Source organism: Nyctereutes procyonoides, unplaced genomic scaffold, assembly GCF_905146905.1.
Source record: "Nyctereutes procyonoides isolate TBG_1078 unplaced genomic scaffold, NYPRO_anot_genome, whole genome shotgun sequence".
Taxonomy (NCBI): domain Eukaryota; kingdom Metazoa; phylum Chordata; class Mammalia; order Carnivora; family Canidae; genus Nyctereutes; species Nyctereutes procyonoides.
The window spans coordinates 8,027,641-8,049,525 of record NW_026575044.1 but is presented as its reverse complement, the minus strand read 5'-3'; positions in this window follow the sequence as shown (position 1 = coordinate 8,049,525).

The following is a 21,885-nucleotide window of genomic DNA, read 5'->3' as shown; positions in this document are numbered from 1 at the left end:
CAGAGTCAAGTTCTGGAATCTCTTTCCCAGGGGGGACTTTTAAAGAAGAAACAGACCGATCATCTGTTCTAGATGGTGTCACCCAATCACCAAGTGCCACGTAGCATTGTGTAGCCTCTAGAGCATTTTCATAGAGCATTATAATTTCCCTTACCTCACTGGAGTTTCAAAACCACTTTGTAGATAGAGGTATCGCTGTTGCGTTCAGGAATATGAAGAGAATGGGATGCAACTCAGGCTTGTTCTAAGATCACACAGCAAGATCACACACAGTAAGAGGTCAAGCTGATATCAGAATATACAGTATTTCACATAAGCAGCCAACAGCAAAGATTAGGGCCAGGTCCCTGACCCTGTAATGGCCCGGGGATCGTTGTAACAGCTCATTTGCTGAAGCACTGGTATGCCCGAAGTTAGCTCACTTGATTGTCACCGCAACCCTATGAAGTGGGCACATCCCCAATTCCATTTTTCAGATGAGAAAATTGAGATACAGAGAAAATAACCTGGTTAAGGTCACCCAGCTGGTAAGTTGCAGAGGCAGGATTTAAATCCAGATGGTCTGACTTTGGATCTTAACCACTAACCACACGTCTGCAAAAGGAGGTGATGATGTGTGTGACCACGCTTACCACATGCCTCCTGGAGGGTCTCCTTGCTTCTGTAAGGGAGTCAGGTTGGCCCCAAAAAGCAGGGGGACTTCTCCCTCATCGAGGCAGAGTGGGCCGATCCAGAAACTGGCCCCACATACCAGAAGCCTCTGTGACCTCAAGTCCTGGACTCCCCAGGAGAGGAAGGAGAAGAGTGTTTAAAGCTGAACCAAAATAATGAGAATGATTGCAGGTGGTCCCTGCTCAGCCCCATGATAATCAGAGGTGCTTGAGGGTGAGGAGCAGCTGGAGCAGCACCCCAGAATTGTGCACCGTGGCTTGGCATTCCGGGGTGTCCTCAGACTGTGAGGGCAGGTGCTCGGGCTGGGAGACAGCCCCAGAAAACACAGAAATGCAAACAGAAACTGTTAATAACTCAGATGCATCAAGAGTCAGCTAGTAGCCCTGACACAGTTGGGGCTCCCTTAGCCAACAGAAAAGGAATGGCTTTTGCATTTTTCTTTGAAATTGCTCACTGTGGGCTGGGAGCTGCCATCCCCCAAATGTCAGAGAGGGACAGGGGTCTGGAGAGTTACTGGATGAAGTGATTTGGCCCTGGTAGCGGAAGGTAAATTGGCACAGCTCCGTGAGGCCCGGCTGCTGGGGTAACACGCATGACTGCTCCCGCGACAGCGTGGGTTCTGACACCGGGCCCAGGAGGCCTGGCGGCTCGGAGACTGGGGGTTGGCGCCGAGAGCTGCAGAATTGGACAATCGGACTGTTCACAGTTGGGCCACTTTGGGCTGCTACTAGTTCCGGCTTTTGCTGGATGCTATGTTTCTTTTTCAGAATCCTCTCCATTCTCCATCCTCTTATCTGTCCTTCTGTTTCCATCCTGGCCCTACACAAAGGATGAGACTAAATGTTCAAGCATCCCCCTCCCCAATATCCAGTCAATTAACTCATTCATTTATTAATTCATCCATTAATCAGTCATGATTAATCATTCCATCATTTACTAGGCCCTGACTATATGCCGAGCCCTGTGCCAGGCACCATATATGCAGCATAAATAGGAGGAAGACACTGTGCTTCCCTCGAGGAGTTTCTAGACCTAATCTGGGAAGTCAAAAGCAAAAATCGGTTTCAGCAAGAGAATAATTAAGCAAGAATCTGTGAGTCACTGTAATAGAGTCAGGAAGGCAGGGTTGATTCTAATTATTTAATAGTCCCTCAGAAAATTGTTCCTGGTTGCTGTCCTGTGATGTCCCATACCTTATACTTCAGACATACATATCTCCATGTCTTCAGAGAGATGGAAGCAGTTGCCTGGGAATGGATTGGATTCCAGGTCCCTGGTTTCCTAGTGGCTTCCACCTGAGGCTCTTCCAGCTTTCCTGGCCCACTGAGGGCCTCAGACAGAGTATGACAAGGAAGGCCAGCATACCCAGGTCTTCCACCAGTGGGGGCAAAAATTCAGTGTGTAGGAGTGGGGACAAATTCCTGGGAGCAAGCATTTTTAAAAAATAAATCTCATTATGGAGAATGCTTTTGTGAGTGTCTGCTACATTCTGGGGATTTCATATCTATTGTCTGCCATCTTGGAACAAGGCTACAAGATGGACACTGTTACCTCTACTTGCACACGCAGCAATCTGAAGCCCAAAGAGGTTAAATAACCCATTCCAGCTCTCATGGCTGGATAAGGACCTAGCAGGTGTTTGAACTCATGTAGTGGGGATTCCCCCCAAATAGAAGGCTCTGGTCAGTTGTTTCACAGATGACTGTGTAACTGGGCCACCCAGACTTGGACAAAAAGATTGACCCAAGAATTTCCATGGAGAGATCAGTCAGCTGAACTGTGATTCTTTTAAAAATATATATTTTTTACTTATTCATGAGAGAGAGAGAGAGAGACAGAGAGCGTTAGCAGGGGCAGAGGGAGAGGGAGAAGCAGACCCTCTCACCCCGAGCAGGGAGCCCAACATGGAGCTCAATCCCAGGACCCTGGGATCATGACCCGAGCTGAAGGTAAACACTTAACAGTCTGAGCTACCCAGGCACCCCGAACTGTGTGATTCTTTATGAAAGAATGATTTTTGTTTTTTTGGGGGGCTTCTGGGTTTTGTTCATTGATTTAAGGAGAGGGGGTAGAGAACCAGTGCTCTTCCCTACATTCTTGGAGGGGGAAATAACTTGAAACTGTGTGAGTAGCTATAGCTGGAATTATTTTAGATTTACCTGATGGTTTATTAGATTTACCTGATGAGTCACAGAGCAAGTACCTGATAAAGGACATGTGAATGATGATGAGGCAGAGGAGGGGTCTGCTGGGGAGTGCACATCCCATAGCAGGGGCCTCAGGGCTTAGCAGCAGGGGGAGGTGGGAGGGCTTGGGTTACCCAATGGGGTGAAGGATGTTCCTGACATAAGGCGAAGGATGATGCTGAAAGCAGCAGCTTCACTCTTTGCTTAGAGCTGGCCTGGAGGGAAGGAGATGGCAGGGCAGGCCTCACTCACAGATTACAGAGTTTTAGTCTTTGAGAGAAGCTTTAAGATTATATAAACTATCTGTCTTATTTTCCAGAAAAAGAAACTGGAAGGTAAAGTGACTTTTCCTATTAGAAAGTAGTTAGAAATACAGCTGAGTCTCTGTTGACGATTTTTCAACTCCCTATCATGTGCTATTTCTATTGTACCATGCTTTAGACCACAGGTCAGCAAACTCTTTCAATAAAGGGCCAAACAGTAAATATTTTGGACTTTTTGAACCATGCAGCCTCTGTGGCTTCTACTCAACTGCTGCTATGGCCCTGAAGCAGACACTGGCAACACGTAGATAGAAGGGTGAGACGTGTTCCAATAAAACTTTATTTTCAAAAAGCAAGGGGCAGGGTCAGTTGAGTGCTGACTCTTGGTTTCAGCTCATATCTGATCTCAGGGTCGTGGAATCGAGCCCTGCATCAATTTCCCCACTCAGCATGGAGTCTGCTTGAGTTTCTCTCTCCCCTTTCCTTTACATTCTCTCTCTCTCTCTCAAATAAATTTTTTAAAAATCAGGTGGTAGGCTGGATTAGGGTCGCAAGCCATAGTTTGCTGACCCCTGCTCTGGATATTTTCCTTCTTCAAATTCCATAGTAAGGAGATGGTCACAGTTTAGAGCCAGTGATTGGTAGTTTGGAGGACACATCTTCACCTTCCAAAATTCAGGGCACTGAAAGAAGCCAAGGCTCTATGCTGCATCCTTAAAACAGCAAAAAGAAATAGGATGCCAGCTCTGTGAACTTGAACAAAAAGAGATCATTTGAAGGAAAAAAGGAGTGAGGAGAGACAACACTGATAATTAGTACTTTCTAGCTCAAAAAGAATCACTAATGAGGAGTGATGTCCAATTATAAGGCAGAGGTAATGCATGTCAATTTCCCAATTTACCTCCAGCCAGCATCTTCTTAATGTTAGAATGGGTTCAGATTATTGTTGATTGGAGAACCAAAACAGGTAGCTAATTATCCCCCAGAACCATTCTTCTTACACTCTCAAGGGCAAATGGGTTCAAAAAAATTCATTCAAGGGCTGGAAGGTATCTTGCCATATTATAATTCAGCTCTTGTGGGGAAGAACGTCCAAGGAAAGGGATGTAGGTAAGGGAGAGCATTCAGGGAGCAAAGATGGAGGGAGAAGTAGTGAGAAGTTGAGAAGTTCTTTACGCAGTTTTATATTAAATAGGAGAACTTCTTTCCTTAAGACTTTGCAGGGAAGGGTTTATATTTCAAACTTGGAATCTTAGGATCCTTTATAGGTTAAATATACAAAGCAATAACTTTCTTTAATGGCATCTTTTTGTCTTTGGAATTTAAATCATTCTGGTAGATCAATATTATCTCCCCTTGATAAGAGGAATGACTTGCAAACCTTTTAAGATTCAGGATTTTTCAAAGAAAAGACTCCAAAGGGGCTCACGGTTCTGTGGCATTTGCTAACTTGAAAACATCTTGAATGTAAAGAGTCATAGAGCTATATTTTATTGCCCTCTTCCAGTTCTGAGAGTAAAGTGTATGTAACTACAGCCTCTCCCAACTGCCTGTTTTCCCATTGTGGAAATTAATAAGATTTCTTGCAGCTTGGAAGATACACAGATCCCCTTGAACCTTCCAGCCTTAGTCATCACATCCATTGGCCAGGGAGGCAAGTAGCAGCAGCAACTATGGCATCGGGAATTTTAAAGTCAATTATAAGACCTCTTAGATGCACCATTTAATGCAAAACAAGTATAGCTTATATATCGGTTCAAAACAAATAATTTTTCATGACCTTTTCAAGAGCTCAAAGGAGAAGTTCAGATGATAACTACTATTACAAGCACCTGGGAAGGATCATGTAGTGGTATTGGCTATGTCTTCAAGATTCTCAACCAACTCTTCTTATGCCCAAAGTCAGTGATCTCTTGGGCTTTAAGTCTATGAGTCTACACTGCTCATATGAGTACCTTTCTGACACTCACTTCATTGGCTCCGTGTCTTCTCCAATCAGGGTGCTTTTGACTACCCTGATAGGCAGTTAGAAATTGCTAATCTTGGGGTACCTGAGTGGCTTTTCAGTTAAGCATCTGCCTTCGGCTTAGGTCATGATCTCAGGGTCCTGGGATCGAGGCTTGCACTGGACTCCCTGCTCAGGGGGAGTCTGCTTCTCCCTCTCCCTCCCTCTCTCTCTCTGCTCCTCTCCACTGCTAGTGCTCATTGTCCTTCTTTCTCTCAAATAATTGTAAGAGAACAATCTTTTAAAAAATTGCTGATCTTCCCCATTAGGTGATCTCAACTTACTTTTGGACTCTGTGAAGTGAATTTTGATTGCTGGGAGCTGATTCCTTTTTATCCAAGAAGAAAGAATATGGAAACATTTCTGCCGTGCCCTTCACATTTGATTGATACTTTTCACTTTGAAAGCTAATTATATCTGATGTGAAGGAAAAATGGAATTCAGAAATATGGGTGTTCTCTTCATGAATTTTCACTCTGAAAATGTGGGTCATCTGTTCAGCTTTTTTTCACCTCAATTTACTTACCGACCAGCTAAGGTAACATTCTTTGTCCCCCTAAGAAGAATGAGTTATGGAACTGACCATTAAAACCCAGGATCTCACAGAATCTCAGCCAGGGAAGGTTGCTCTGTCCAGCTCTTCACTCATTGCAGGGATGCTTTTCACAGCATCCTTGACACAATTCATGGACTGGAGTCCTCCCTTTTCAAGACATCCATTTCATTTACGAATAGGTCTAATTGTTAGAACCTCCTTTCTTCTACTCAGACACATTCCTATGATACCTACCTGTTGGGTTTAGTTCTGCCCTTTGAAGCAAAGCAAATCAGATGGAATTTCAACTCTTCCACCTGACTTCTGTCTTACGAGCATATGTGTAAGTGGTTTCAGGAGCACCATAGAAGAGCACTTGGAGAAAAACTGAATATGTTGTGACATTTGCTGTGGTCATTCCAGTTATCAGTGAGCTCTCAGTTAAATAAATAAACAAAACATGTTCCAATGGAGAGAGAAAAATTTGGGTGTGCTTGTTCAATACGTTAGGCTTCTGAGACAAAGGTAACCCAGTTCCTGTACCACATGTTACCAAATCCTGCCTAGATGGTGGCTTCTCTGCTATCTGTAATGTTCACACACCTAATGAGATGATTGTATTCTTAGTTTGACCAGAAAGTAAAGGACAGTCCTATAAGACTTTTGGATAAGATATCTCACATATATTTATAGACGTCAGCACTTATCATCAAGAGATGACAGCACCTGTTAGGAGAAATTTTTATCAAAGCTTCCCCACCCCCACCCTTTGGGGAATGGAGGAAGTATTGTTTATTTATTTATTCAATAAATATTTGCTGAGTATCTATTATGTGCCAGGCAATGTTCTAGATGTCTATGTCATATCACAGAACGAACAGACAACAATCCTTGGCCCTATAAGGCTTACAAACCAAGGAGGGGATTTAAAAATGAGCAATAGATGAGCAGCCCAGGTGGCTCAGCAGTTTAGTGCTGCCTTCAGCCTATGGCATGATCCTGGAGACCCGGGATGAAGTCCCACGTTGGGCTTTCTGTGTGGAGCCTGCTTCTCCCTCTGCCTGTGTCTCTGCCTCTCTCCCTCTCTCTCTCTCTGGGTCTCTCATAAATAAATAAATAAATAAATAAATAAATAAATAAATAAATAAATAATCTTTTTTAAAAATGAGCAATAGATCATCAAAATAAACAAGTAAATTTCATTGTAGTTTCAAAAGAGGTAGGTGCTTCAACAAATAAAGAACAGAATGAGGTTAGGGGCAGAAACACTGTGAGGGAGAGGTGAAGGTGGCAGTTGTAGGTAGGGTGTCAAGGTGGAGCTCCTGAGATATGACAGACAAGGACACTTACTGGGATGACCAGGGAAGTAGGGAAAAAACCAAGAGAAAGTAAAACATAAAAATATTAGCTAAAGTTCTTCAAATTCATGAGCTACTGTTAGAATGCTGCTGTTATTTGGACCTTGTGACTAGTAGCTAAGAAAGGAGGTCTCATCTTGGGTGTGTAGGTCTGCTTGACCAGGTGGGAGAAGTGAGATGTTTAATATCTGCTGTGCCCAGTGTGGTGAGATCCCAAGGGTGGAGTGACACAAAGGCAATTGGTTTTATTATAAAGCTCTGCAGAACCTGACAGGTGAATCTATATGGTCAGAGTCCCACCCAAGTGATGAGCCTAGGGTAAGAAGGATGGATCTGATCCAAGATGGAGCCACAACAGTACAGAAGAGGAGAGTGGGGCCACCCGTGTGACCACAGACGAGAAAAAGACAGAAGGAAGAATTCCTAGTTCCATCTATTTCTACTAAGAAGTAAATGGATAAAATAAGTAAATATATAGAAATTGGGTAAAATATGCATCTCAGGCAGCATTTATCTGTACCGAGAATGCAAGCAGAGTAAATCAGGGAGAGAAATCAAGTACACTCCCCCAAATTGTGCTGAGAAGGAGGTGCTTGCACATTCTCTTAGTTTCTACCATGACTAGACATTAGAAATATTGTGCCCAGGGCCTAAATCCTAAGGAAACTCACGCTGAGCCAACAGACAAGATGTAAATTATAAAAGTATGCCTTGGGGCACCTGAGAGGCTCAGTGGTTGAGTGTTTGCCTTTGGTTCAGGTCGTTATCCCGGGGTCCTGGGATTGAGTCCCACATTGGTCTCCCCACAGGGAGTGTGCTTTTCCCTCTGCCTATGTCTCTGCCTCTCTGTGTGTGTCTCTCATGAATAAATAAATAAATGTTTTCTTAAAAGGGATGCCTTGTATCTAGAAAGACAAAGGACAGAGACTTTGTCAGAAGAAACCACTACCTCAAGTGTTAAAGGTCTATTAAAAAGGAGACCAAATAATAGGGAGCACATAAGCGGATGTCTTGTCCTTTGAGTTTTAGGGTCCATATTTGTGGCATTTCTCCATGGTGGACTGTATACTGCCCTGATCTCCCCTCTACCACAGGACGGCTTTCTCCGCACTGAAATGAATTTTGTGTGCTCTCGTGGGAAAGAACTAGAGAAACCACAGAGCTGGGAGGAGTTTAGGTCATAGGAACACACTTTAATGGATGGAATCCACTTCAACCACGCTTTTACTCTTAAGGACCTGGGACAGCTTGTTTCACCCATCAGGCTCTTAGACAAGGAATCTAGGGCCCCAAGAAAATATCTGAGAACTGAAAGATATATCAACCCAAAATAAAGCTATAAAATTAAAATTGATAAATATTTAATTTGCAGAACATGACATGATGAGCACATCTTTCATTGCTAAATTTAGTGTTAACACTGCATTTAAATACAATGTATGGATGGTGTATTTTGTCTTTACAAGAATTCCTACATAGACGCAAGAGCTGCCAGGAAACCAACGTCTATCCTGATTCAAATTACACGTAGCCAAATAATTTCAAAAGCAACATTATAATTTTAAAATTTGTAGAGAAAGAAAGAAAGAAAAAAAGAAAGAAAGAAAGAAAGAAAGAAAGAAAGAAAGAAAGAAAGAAAGAAAGAAGAAAGAAAGAAAGAAAGAAAGGTAAAAAATGCCCTCTAATGTGAGATGTGGGTATATTATTTTAAAAAGATTATTTATTTGAGGGAGAGAGTGTGTGTGTGAGTGGGAGGTCATGGTGGGGGGAGGGTGAGAGGAAGAGAATCTCAAGCAGACTCCCTATTAGCACATAGCCTGACATAGCGCTCCATTTCACAACCCTGAGATCATGACTTGAGCCAAAACCAAGAATCAGATGCTCATCCAGCTGTGCCACCCAGGCGCCCCAGGGATGTGGGTACATTATAATACATGTGATGTGGAGTGGGGTTGGGACTTCCAAAAGTAATTCTAGGGGCTAAGAAGGTATGAACAAAGCCTGGATCCGAGGTCATATGGTGGATGGCGGGCAGACAAGGACCCATTTCATCTGCATACTTGGGAAGCCAAGGTATATAAAGATAAAATAGCAATTAGCTTTAGAGAACAGATTTCCAGCTCAGGCACCAGTGTTCTGCTTGAGGCAAGCCTCCTTGCTCTGATTCTGCCCAACCCCCAACGCTCACCTCTACCCCCCTCTTCTTTCCATAACGTGGCCTCATTCATTTCCTTCAGTAGCTCTTTTCTGGAACAAATTCTCACATAGCAGTCCTTTCCAGAATGCTACAGTGACAGAGTTCTCAAAGGCTTTGATTGATGGGATTGGAAACACTCTTTCTTTTTGGAAATATTTATATTTGATCCCTTTTGGACAGACTGTGCATAGCCAGAGCTTATCACATTGCTGGAAATCATGGGCCGACTCGAAGAGACAGCAACCCTGAGTCGGCCGAGGCCTGGGAGAGTAAAGATTAATATCCATTTGTGCTTTGCCATCCTCAAGCCCTGATAACTGTAAATAACGTTTGGAAAAGATCGGGGTGCATCATGATCTATTACATGGTGGCTGTGATTCTGGTTGTTATGTCTTCTACGGAGATTTATCTTTCTCTGCAGTGACACAAATCATGGTCCTCGCCTGACACTCTGGAATGTACATATGATCTGCTGACTGTAACAGTGATGAATTTATGTTTATATCATCACATTTTTCACCTGAGCTAAGCCTGACCTCTTGCTCCAATTTGGAGATGTATTGAACATAAATTTTTGAAAAATCTCTTTGGTTTTGCCAGCATTATAATAAGACCTTCTTTTCCACTTCCTGGGGTGGGAGTGGGGGCAATGAGAAACGATGCAGATCATGAGAAGGTCAAAACTGAGATAAAAACATTTTCTCAATTTTTTCTTACCTGTTATTCTTTTTGCATAAATATTGTAGTGAGTAAGAGATCAGTACAGACCTGCCTTGTTCCAGCAATCAGCATCCTTATTGAGTAGAAGAGAGCCTTGGCAGTTTGATCTTTCAAAATCTAAAAATCAAGGAGAGTCTGCTAATCTCTCCCTGGGTCTTTATTTGAAGTATGTGTGGGCTTTTGTGGACAAGTGTTTGCGTCTGTGTGTATATATATGCTGGTTCCACGAGTGGGGCAGGCAGTTGAACCCCGGCTTTTTCAGGGTGTCCTTTCCTGCAGCAATTTTCTCTGTGATGGGGTTCAGAGACCTGCAACAGGGTCTTTGGGAAGTTCTACATGAAAATGGTATATTTCTTTGGATTGCATTCTTTTCTGTGAAGTGTGGGAGCAGTAGGAAATGAAAAAAAGGAAACAAAAAAGAAAAAAAAAGAAAATCTCATCCTTCCTGCGTGGAATGATATCTCAGATTTTATTTGAATTGATTGCCTTTTTTTTCATTCATATGAGGAATCCAAGGGTCTTGGGTCAAGAGATAGTATTTTAATATTTGAGCTGCAATTATTCACATTTAAAATGGATAACTCAGGAAGGAAACAGCTGCATTTTAGACTCAAAACTTTTTCCTTTTTTAGGTATTTGTCCTAGATTCTCACTCTTCAGACCGAAAATGAAATAATGCTCCAACGTAGTGAAGCAGTGAAGAGGATGAATTTGTCCCAGGTTCCACCTGGGTTAGAGCACCACTGGCCCCTCCCCGCAGTGAGTGAGGGACTCCAGGCGTGCCTCACCTGACCCCCAAATGGTGTCCTTGCTCCCCCACAGATCGTCCCCTGTTTTCAAATGCCTGTCAACGAGCTGAGATGACAAATTTGCCTGTGTTAATGTGCTGAAGTGATAGGCATTTTAGCTGATGGCTCCTGGAACCCACTCTGCCTGAGCGGCCTGAGCCTGCCCTGACTTCAGGGGCGGGATTTCCGGGGGGTGGGGGTGGTGAGTCCAGGCAAAAGTGGAAGCACACTGGTGTTGGTGACACCCCTCATCTCACCCAACAAAGAACATACCGTCTCCTCTCTGCCTTATTTTTCTAATTTTTAGATGTAGAATTCTGAGTCACTCAAAACAATAGAAATTTCACAAGCGTTCTCAAAAGTGACATTAATTTGCTAATTTAAAACCCAGATGAAGCGGAATGACAATGAATTTTCACTACATACCAGTACTTTGTCATATATAGTGGGTTATTAATACCACCCCAGAGCCTTTGCCAATACCATTCTCCACCACATTCTACTTTTCATAAACATCTTAGCTCATCCAGCCTAGCATAACTCCTAATACTTTATATAACCATGAAATTCAACACGCCACCTTCATTGGATAGTCCTTTGTCAAAGCCCGATCTTTCTCAAACTCACTTCACATGACAACAACATTAATTGCTATTTTATGCACAGACACAGACAGACTTCTTCACAAGTTTACTTCTTGGTAACTTACAAGTGCGCTGGTTGACAGCATCCTCAATTAGCAGAGTCATTTCCATATCCTGGACATATACATTGATCAGAAAAGATGACAATTTATTTTTAGACAGACGCAGACTGCATATTTTAAATATCCTTCCCATTTGGCAAAAATGGTGTTGTAGCTAATGTATGTACAATATTTCCAAAAACATTGGTACTTTCCCATAAATATCTTCCATATTTTTTTTTCAGTGAGTAATAAAAAAGGTTGAGGTGGGATGTGTTTTATCCCAGCACATTATATCATTCCTATTTTTCCTCTTGGTTGGATGGCAGTCAGGGGCGCTGATGCCAAGCTTTGGAAGCAACAGCATCTGGCTCCTTGGCAGAGCCTGCGGGTAGACTTGTTGCCAGCCTCTAAGCTGTGTCTGGGTCTGTTGCATGGTTTGGCTGCAGATGGACTCTCTGGGTTGCCTCGTGCTTCTGGAAGCCAGTCCTGGCTTTCCTTTGATTCTGAGGACTTTACTCATTTTTATTCATTTGTGAAGAAGGGCCCATCCAAATGCTTTACGAAACCAACCCTGGAGAACATTAACGGATCAAATTTTGCCTTTAAAAAGGCAGAGGTCAGTGGTGTCTTTGGACAGGGGCCTGGCTATCAGAAGGTAGGCCTATGTGTGTCCACATGTCTTTTAGCAACTTCTGTTCTAAGGAGCTTGGAGAGAGGCCACTTATGTGTTGCCATCTTTCCTTCCCTCCAGGACGAGACTGTGTGGTTACCTGGAAGGACAGAAACACGGGGAGAGCTCCGACTTCCTCTGATCAATGCCATGTCCCCTTCCTTTTGTTTTTGCAGTGGATCAGACCACGAGAGAATGAATACACAACGGAGCCCTCTCGTCTTCTCTCCTCTTCCATGTGATTGCCCGGGTGAGTAGGGAATTGTACCCTGGCTGCTTCTAGAAAAGGGTGAACAGCAAGTCTTCATTCAGTCTGGACTCAGTGCACGTATTGGAGCCAGATCACGTCCATTGGTGTTCCCTGAGACTCTGGCCCCTGGGGAAAGGTGATCCGATTTTCTTAGCATTGTGAAATGCTGTCATTGTTTGGTTTTGTTATGTTTTGATCTCTCAGAGCTGCTAAAAAATTCCATGTCCTACACACACACACACACACACACACACACACACACACACACCTTAATGAAAATATAATTTATTTTTATTTTAAGGATTATTATAAAAGCTTCATGGTATTTCTTGAGTACATCCACTCCCCCCATCAATTCCTTTCTTAGCAGCTATGCATTGAGCACCTAGCCTTTGTCTAACAGGAAGTCCTGCTCTCATGGAGTTGGCCCTCTATGGGGGCGGGGGAAGATGGGAAGGAAGTACCAGATCAATTGGCAAGAACATTTCAGATAGAGACAGTGCTATGGTGTAAACAAAACCGAGTCATTTGGTGAAGAGTGTTGGTGGGTAAGAGGGGTGCTACTTAAGGCTGACTGCCATGGGTTATTCAAGGAAGCAATGTCTCATTAAAGACCCAAATGATGAAAAGGAGCCAACCAATATGGGAGAGCAGTGCCCCTGGAAGAGGAAGGAGCAGGGGCAGAGGCACTACCATGGAGCTAACCTGGGCATCTCTGAGGAGCGGGAAGACATTGGATGTTGTGTCAGCAAGTAGGGAGAAGAGTGGTGTGAGCCTCTACTGGAGAAGTAGACAGGGGCCTCCATCACTGTGGGTCATGGCGAGACGCTTGGAGTTTATTCTAAGAATAGGGAAAATGTTAGTGGTTTTTAGTAGGGGAATGACAGGATCTAATTTTTATGTTCAAGAAAAGTCACTCTGGCTACTCCATACAAGAGTAAGAGTTAGGCAGTGAGCCAGTTGAAGGTTGTTGAAACAGACGGTCTCAGATCGTAATGCCAACAATACCTACGTTTACTGAGTGCTTGCTGTGTTTTAGGGACTGGGCATCCTTTGTATTAGATGATCCTCACAAGAACTCCTGACTTAGGGGTTACCTTCTCTGTTTAATAAGTGAAAAAAACCATAGGATTTCAACCTGTGCTGGTCTATTTCAGGGAGGCATGCTGCCTCCTCATGCTATGAAACTGAACCAGAGCAGAAAACCATTACTTTGTTTTTTTTTCCTGTATGCCTTCAAATAAAATATGAAGTTAAAAAGGATATGTTCCTATATCAAAGCCTTACATGGCTCTTAGAAAACACGAAGAATTCACACAGAGCAGTTAATCGAGGCTTAGAATACCTTTTTGTGCAATTTAGGAATTGTCAATGAAATGTTGTTTCAAATACAGAAAAACTGGGTTTCCCCAGAACATCTCACACAGGCTTTCCCTTTACCCCTAAATTCTTGTGGCTCCTTGAGCACCTCTGAGCATGCCCATGGAGCTTGGGAAAGAATCCCTTCCCCAGAATTTATCAGGTAGTAACTTCATGTCTCTTTCAGCCACCAGCGTCATCTACTTGCTTGAGTTGAAAGCTTCTGGAGAGACTGAGAAAATTAAGTTCTAATACACCAAGAGGGAGAAAGGGGCTCTGTCAGCAAATACAGGTGCAGGTACCCCTCAGAGATGGCAGGTTCAGTTCCAGACCAACCACCACAATAACGTGAATATCGCAATAAAGAGAGTCCCATCATTTGGCTTCCTGGGGCATATAAAAGTTATGTTTACACAATACTGTCATCTATTAGGTGTGCAGTAGCATTATGTCTAAAAAATATATACATACCTTAATTAGAAAATATCTTGTTAAAAAATGCTGACCGTACGCTGAGCTTTCAGCGAGTCATATTCTTTTTGCTGCTGGAGGGTCTTGCCTCTGTGTTGGTGGCTGTCAGGGTGGTGGGTGCTGAAGCCTGGGGCAGCCATCGCACTTTCTTAAAATAAGACGACAATGATGTTTATGGTATTGATGGACTCTTTTCTTCATGAAGGATTTCTTTGTAGCATGCAATGCTGTTTGACAGTATTTCACCGACAGGAGAACTTTCAGATTGGAGTCTGTCTTCTTGAAGCCTGCTGCTGCTTTATCAACTCAGTTGATGGGATATTCTAAATCCTTTCTTGGCATTTCAGTGATCTTTCTCCACGGTACCCTCACTAGGAGTCTATTCTATCTCAAGAAACCACTTTTGTTGCTCATTCGTTCAGGTTTTGCCATGAGATTTCATCACTTCGGACCCATTTTCAGGCTCTACTTCTGGTTCTATTTCTCCTGCTCTTTCCACCACATCTGCAGTGACTTCCTCCCCTGAAGCCTTGAGCCTTCAAATTGGAAAAAGACACAGCATTTGAAAAATGCAATAAAGTGAGGCATGCCTGTATTTACTCTTGTCTATTGTCGTACAACCCACAAAAAAAGCTGTAAGAGCATCGCCACCACAGAGACACAACTGGCTAAATGGGGCAGGTGTACTGTGCCTCGTTAGTGCACCATGCAGTGGAATCCTCTACCACATTCCAGATCTACAGTACCCTTGCCTCCAGAAAAAACCACTGTTCTCGAATCATCACCATTTCATTAACTTCACCAACCCTTTCTTTTTCTTCTTTGTTTAATCATTACAAATATCAATTGCCCATTACTTTTATATTGGTTCCCACTTCTGGCATGTTACACTTTCTATAATAGTAGAATTTTGTTCTTGTGAACTTAATATTAAACATCACTAACCCCCCCCCCCCAATTAGTCTAAATAAGTCAAATCTGAGGTGCCTGAGTGTCTCAATCAATTAAGCGTCTACCTCTTGATAGCTCAGGTCTTGATCTCGGGGTTGTGAATTCAAGCTCCACGTTGGACTCCACACTGGGTGTGGAGCCTACTTAGAAAAATAAGTCAAATCTAATTAATGTAAACTATAGTTTTTTATCTCTATTGAGCAAGCAATGCCCCCCCCCCACTTCCAAGAAGATGTATCCATTTGGACTCTACCAAGTCCTCTGACCCAAACAATCAGAAATTTCTTGCTTTCTTTTTGTCAAATATTTGACTGAATTGACTGATCAGTTGCCTGAATATATGTTAATTCAGTTAAGAAAGCAGAACGAATTGTGTGGATATGCTCACTCACAATATTAAAATCACTTTCATTTGAAGCCCCCTTCTTTTACTAATACCTTTGAACAAAATATTCGCCTCTATATGAAAACTCTGTCTACTCCACCTAAGAGCAAATACTTCCTCAAAATTCCACCACTTGCTTTCTGTTACTCTAAAATTTTATGTCAGTTTCAAATATTAAGAAATCTTTACTACAACTTACTTTTAAAATGTACCTGATTTCACAGCTTTATTATCACAGCCAGTAGGATCCAGGCATCATGACATTGAGGTTCCTCATTCAGGCATGAACCATGATACTAATAAAAATACCTACAAAATTAAAAAGGGAGGATGGTCCCAAAGACCAAATGGATCCTCATTAAATAGCTCAGAACCTTTCTAGAACATTCAACCTTCTGGGCTTCAAAACCAATAGCTTCTGGGTTTCTTCTTATATATATGGAGTTCTTTGAAAACATGATATTTGAGTTAAGGTGATTAGAAGGGTCTGGTTGGAGAGGTGGCTGTCAGGGACCCCAACACCATACAGCATTTCCCTTCATTGTAGGCAGCCTTTTCCTCAGTTTGAAATTATAAATCTTTCAGAGCCATTGGATCTCCCCACCACATACCCCTCCAGTCTGTGGAATGCTGGGAAATTTGGGGGCTCCCAGGCAAAACATTCCAATGAGACAGGTGCAGAAGGTCAGAATAGATCCTAGCTATCCTGCTGAAATGGTCTTAGTAAACGTTAAGTTCCCTCTCATTTTTCCCTGTCCAGAAGTTCCCATATCAACATCCAGCCTTTGTTAACACCTGGTGCTGTGCTGAGCACGTTGCTTTCTTCAAAAGCTCTTACGAGCAAGCTATTTTCATTCTACACCCTACATACCACAAGCCCTGGAAGTGCAATGAGTGTCTGTGTTCCCTTTGCTGTTTCTCTTTCCTTCTTTAAAACCCTTCTTTGGAATAAATAGCATCAGACTTCACAACTCATTTCTTGAACCTGATGACCTCCTGGTTTCTCAGTCATTCAGAGATGACTTGGCACCTTGCTCATTGACCCCTCTCCCACATCATCATTCGTGGTGACCTCATCCTTCATGCTGATGATCCAGCTAACGTCCTTGTTTCTTAGTTCCTTGAGTTCTCTTTTGCTCTGAAGATCTTTTCCTCTAGAGCTCAGCTATACACTTCCATGGCTTACTGTAGACCTTGTCATCAATGACCACTGCACAACTTCTAAGATCTCAAGTTTAAACATCTCTTTGACTGCTGACTCCTATCTTTCCTGGTAATCTCTAGCATCCCTTTCTCCAGTTGAGCGTGCAGTAGCATGACTGACAATCCATCAGCCCACATCCACTTTTTCACTATTCTCCATCACTACCACCCCCCCACACATATTCTCACTTTCCTTCTTAGCTTTGATTCCTGGCCTGACAGCATAAATGCCCCTTTGCAAATGCCCCTAACAGCAGTGCTTCTGTCTTCCTCAATCAGGGATGCTTAATAAGAGTCCAATACTTGCTCATCTACCTATCCACTCACTCTTTGTGGAGACTCACAAGCTGAAAGTTGCTGAGCTGAAATCACTTTGTCTCCCTCAAAATAGAAGGACACCTGTTTCTTTCGAAGGTTGACTTCTCCATTTATGATCTGGATCTCAGCCCCTGTGCTCTTCTCAGGGATTTTGCTTCTGCCATTACTTGCTCTCCCTCCATTATCCTCAATTTCTCTCTAAGTCTTGCCTTCATTTCCATCAGCAAACAAATAAGAACCAATGATATCCACGTTAAAAACTGTCCCTGAACCCCTGGGCCTATTCTCGGCCCTGCCTCATTTCTGGGCTTTCCTTCATTGGGGAATCTTTGAAATGATGGTTATGACTCATCATTTCCATTCCTTCACCTCTCATTGCTCCTGAAACCAGTCCACTCACACTTCTGTCCCCTCCACTGCACTTTGACTAAGACTACCAACACCAAAGCCAGGTATTACTCTCTGCTCTCTTCCTGCTAGACTCCTGGCAGCATTTGTTATGGGTCACTACCCCTCCTTCTGGAAAGACTTTCTTTTCTGAGCCTCCAGAACACCACATTAGCCTTGACTTCCTAGCTGACAGCTTCTGTGTTGTGCTCCTCTGATGGCTCCTGCTCTTCCCTTTTCTCTCAGGGTTGGTGAGCCCCAGGACTCTGTTCTTAGCTTTCTAATTAATTTATGTTCTGTCAAAGTAAGGTGACCCTATTCAGTCTCACAGATTTAAGACCTGTCTTTATGCTGTTGACCATTACATTATTTATCCAGCTTTGACTTTCCTTTGAGCTCCAGATTCAAATACTCATCTGCCTACTCATCATCTTACTCCGATGACTAACAGGCACCTCACAATCAGCAGTGTCAACACTGAACTCTTGACTTTTTTTCATCTCTTTGGATCACTTCCACCTCATCAACTGAGCTCTCCCTCTTTCAGCATATGGCATCACCATCCAGCCAGTGGCTCAGAATAAACATCTTGGGGTCATTGCTTCTTCTCTGCCCCCTCCAACTTTACATCCATTCCATAAACTAAATCCCACTGGTGCTACTTCTAAAATATATCTTCAGACTGACCACATCTCACCGTCTCAGTGGTTACAGTCATGGTCCAAGGTCCCATCATCTCCCATCTGAATTGCCCTCCTGACTCCCTTCTTGTTCTCTATTGCCTATCTTGCACAGGGCAGACACAGTAATTTTCCTAAAACATAATTCAGATCTGTGTCATGCTAAAGTAAAGCTCTCTTATGCCTTTCAATTCTGTTTAAAATGAAATTGAGAGTGGCCACCATGACTGGATCCATGTTCCACTCTCAAGCTCCACCTCAAGTCCCTTTCCCTGGTGCTGTCTATACTCTAGCCTCCCTGTCCTTTGGGCCACCCTCACTCTCTTCTCGAGACCACTGAATGTGTTATCCTGACAGTTTGGGGACTCCTTGTGTGCCGGCCTCCCTGTTTTACCTCAGGGCATGTGAAAGTATCTGAAATAATCACATTTGTTTACTTTTATTTTAGTTCTTTTCTTCCTCAATCAGAACATAAGATATCTGACAGACTGAAAGATATGGTTATGTTTCTTTCCATCCATCACAGAAAAATGTTGTAAGACTTAATAAATGAACATTATCTTTTTAATGTGATCATTCTCATCAGCAGTGCTCACTCCAATGATAACATCAAAACAAACACACAAACAAAAAAACAACCCACCCAGTGTGCTCAGGGTGAAATGTGAATGATCATAGACATATCTGTAGATATATAATTGATATCTTGGGACACCTAGGTGGCTCAGCGGTTGAGAGTCTACCTTTGGCTCAGGGCATGATCACAGCGTCCCGGGATCAAGTCCCACATTGGGCTTGCTGCATGGAGCCTGCTTCTCCCCCTGCCTATGTCTCTGCCTCTCTTTCTCTCTGTGTCTCTCATGAATAAATAAATAAAATCTTTTAAAAAAAATAATTGATATCTTGTATTTCATGATGATTAATTGATAAGAATGGGTGTTTGGAGAGTAGTGACTACTTCTTTGAGAAGCTTTGGCCTACAGTTCAGCATTGATCACATGAGAATACTTAGAGTACAAGGTTAGGACAGGTCTATTCCTGTGAACTCGTGTAAGTTTGGTTTGTTCATTTTCCATAGGGTAGCTTTTGTTCAGGCTGACCCTAAATCGAATTGACACCTCCTGAATACATAAGAACTTTTGGTGTATTTTGGGGTTGTTCCAGGCCTGCCTGAGGACTAGGGGAGTTCTGGCATGGAGCTTCCTTAGGTACAAGACAACCCTTCTAAGCACTAATGGAAGGTGCTGGGTGACTAATCTCCAGGAACCACCCCGGAGGCCTGGCCAGTATGGATAAGGCCAAAAGCCATAGAGATGGCTAAGAATGCCTTCAGCAAGGCCTAAGATTATAAAGAGATACTAAAGATACAGGGTAATAGCAAAGGCATTCAAAGAATCCCTTTACACTGGGAGTACACACAGGAGGAAATCCTATCTAGCAGGGGAAGTGAGTCAGAGCTTGCTTACAGCACTGGAGAAGAACAATCATATTTGTAAGACACTTAGTTTATATCCTTGGGCTTCAAATTCTTGGATTTTTTCATGTTCCATGGTTGAATCCTAGAAAAGGTGTCTTGGGGAGGGTCTTTAGGAGAATCTACCTCGGGAAGGTCTGGGGCCACACTCAGAAGGACGGCACTCTGAGCAGTGCTAGGCATTTCTGGTGTACTCGGGGCCCTTCTGGGGAGTTAGAAGCTGTTCGAGAACTGGGCCTTATCCCATTTTTTAGAATACTGTATAAAACTAATGCTGGATATGGTACATTTAGGGAGGTGATCTGTACTTTACTCCATACTTAAAATTCCTGAAGCCACTTGCAGTAAATGCTTGAAATAAATAGTGGGAAATCACTTAAATAATCTTGCAAACATCCATCTAATGCTTAAACAAAGGCCACCTAAAGACGAGGGAGAGCTGCCAGGGAATGGTGTGCAGTTTATCTAGCAAGCCCTAGGGAGATGTGAGGGACATGCAGGGGGGAGATGCCCGTCTGGGCTTTCCATAGACTCCATTGGTTCTGTTCCTTTTTCTCAGCATGTTTTATCCAATCCCAAACTCTCTCTGAGAAACTGGGGAAGAACCCCTTTTCATTTTCACAAAGTAATCAACTAAAATACCTCTGTGAATGCTGGGGAGTTCTATTTAAAGGATAAACTCTGAATATCCCATTTCCTCCTGGCCATGGAGGGTCTTGTTGTGACTCATTCTGCCATTTGGTATGAAATTCTTGTGTGAAACATTGGTGGCCTTGGAGGAGAGAGGGATCCTGATGCCACCGCTCATCTCCTTATGAGGAAACTGCAAACTAACTATAAAAGTAAGCAAATAAACCAACATGTGCCTGGGCAAACAGTGCCTGATGAGCCGTAGATGAGAAGTGGCAATACGCTGCTCTGCCTCACATCACAATGGCCTTCCAAGGTCCTCCCATGCCCATCTCCCACAGCTTCCTTCCTGCTTAGAATGTCGACTGTTCCCCACATAATGTCAAGGGATGACAGAAAGCTTCTTATTACCTTGATGGATGCAGGCTCTCACTGTATGATATCACCTTGAAAGATTATTTCAGGTGGGATTTAGCAAAATTTATCTGATATTTATTCAATAATCACCTGCTCATTCACCATGGGTTAGCCTTGAGGAATCCCTGGGGATCCAGAGGGAAAAAGGATTTGGGGCCTGTTCCAGAGGAGCTCATTATGGTCACTGTGAAACATAGACCAGCAAATACATGACAACTCTGAGGGCTATGTTGTCTCTGACGTGTGCAGAATGTGTAATGGGTCTGATAAACTTGCTTAAGCTGAGTGTTCAAGGAGAAATACAAGTCAGCCAAGAGAAGAGGGGGATGGAAATGAACCATGGACCAAGGCTTGACTGTGTGAGGGGACACGGCTTCTGCCGAGACTGACTGGATGGGAGGGTGGCTATGGGCACCCTCGAAGCCAGGTAGACGGCGACCAAGCAACAAAGATCCTTCTAGGCTATACTAAGGATGCCGACATTTACTCTGAAAGCTGTGGGAACCTGATGTGATCAGGCTTATATTTTAGAAAATTATCCCGGTGGCCATAAAGGCACAGAACAGATAGGAAGGACTCTAGAGGTTTAGGAGGAGGATGGAGGTGCAGAGCTGAAAGATACTCCATAAATAGAATCGACCAGAAGTGATCCCCCACTGCCTGAAGAGAGGCGCTGGGAATGATGCCCAGGTCTCTGACTGAGACAAACCCACTTTTGCTTATAGCCACAATGTTGAAGGGATATTTTTTAAAGCAGCTGAAACTTTGCAAGTTTCCAAAGCAAACATTTCAAAGTTTCTGAGGTAGATTCAAATATCTTAGTTCTACAACTTTATTCTAGGTTTCCCTTTAACTTTGAATCAAGAGGCAGAGAGCTTGAAGCACCGAGAGGAATCTGGATTGCAGAGTTGAGTTATGATGGCTTGATGTTCTCAGGGTATATTACAATTCCCACTTAAATGGGGTGTGACCTTGAATGCACAAAGGACGAGGCTTCTACGAATAGAGATTCTGCGGCCATGCAAACGAGATATATAAATATGAATGTCAAGCCACTCCAATGCATGAAAGGCTTTCAGAATGCCGGAGAGTTCCAAAGTGCGCTGGGCTCCCCAAAGCACAATGAAATGATAATGAAGACAACCAGCATCAGGGACCACCCACCAGCGGTTTCATTGCTGTAACTCAGAATGAAGGGTCCCCCTGGAACTATTGACACTGAATGGCATTGTCATTTCTAGCACATGCTAAAGCTGTTGTTGTGACAAGAATTGTCTC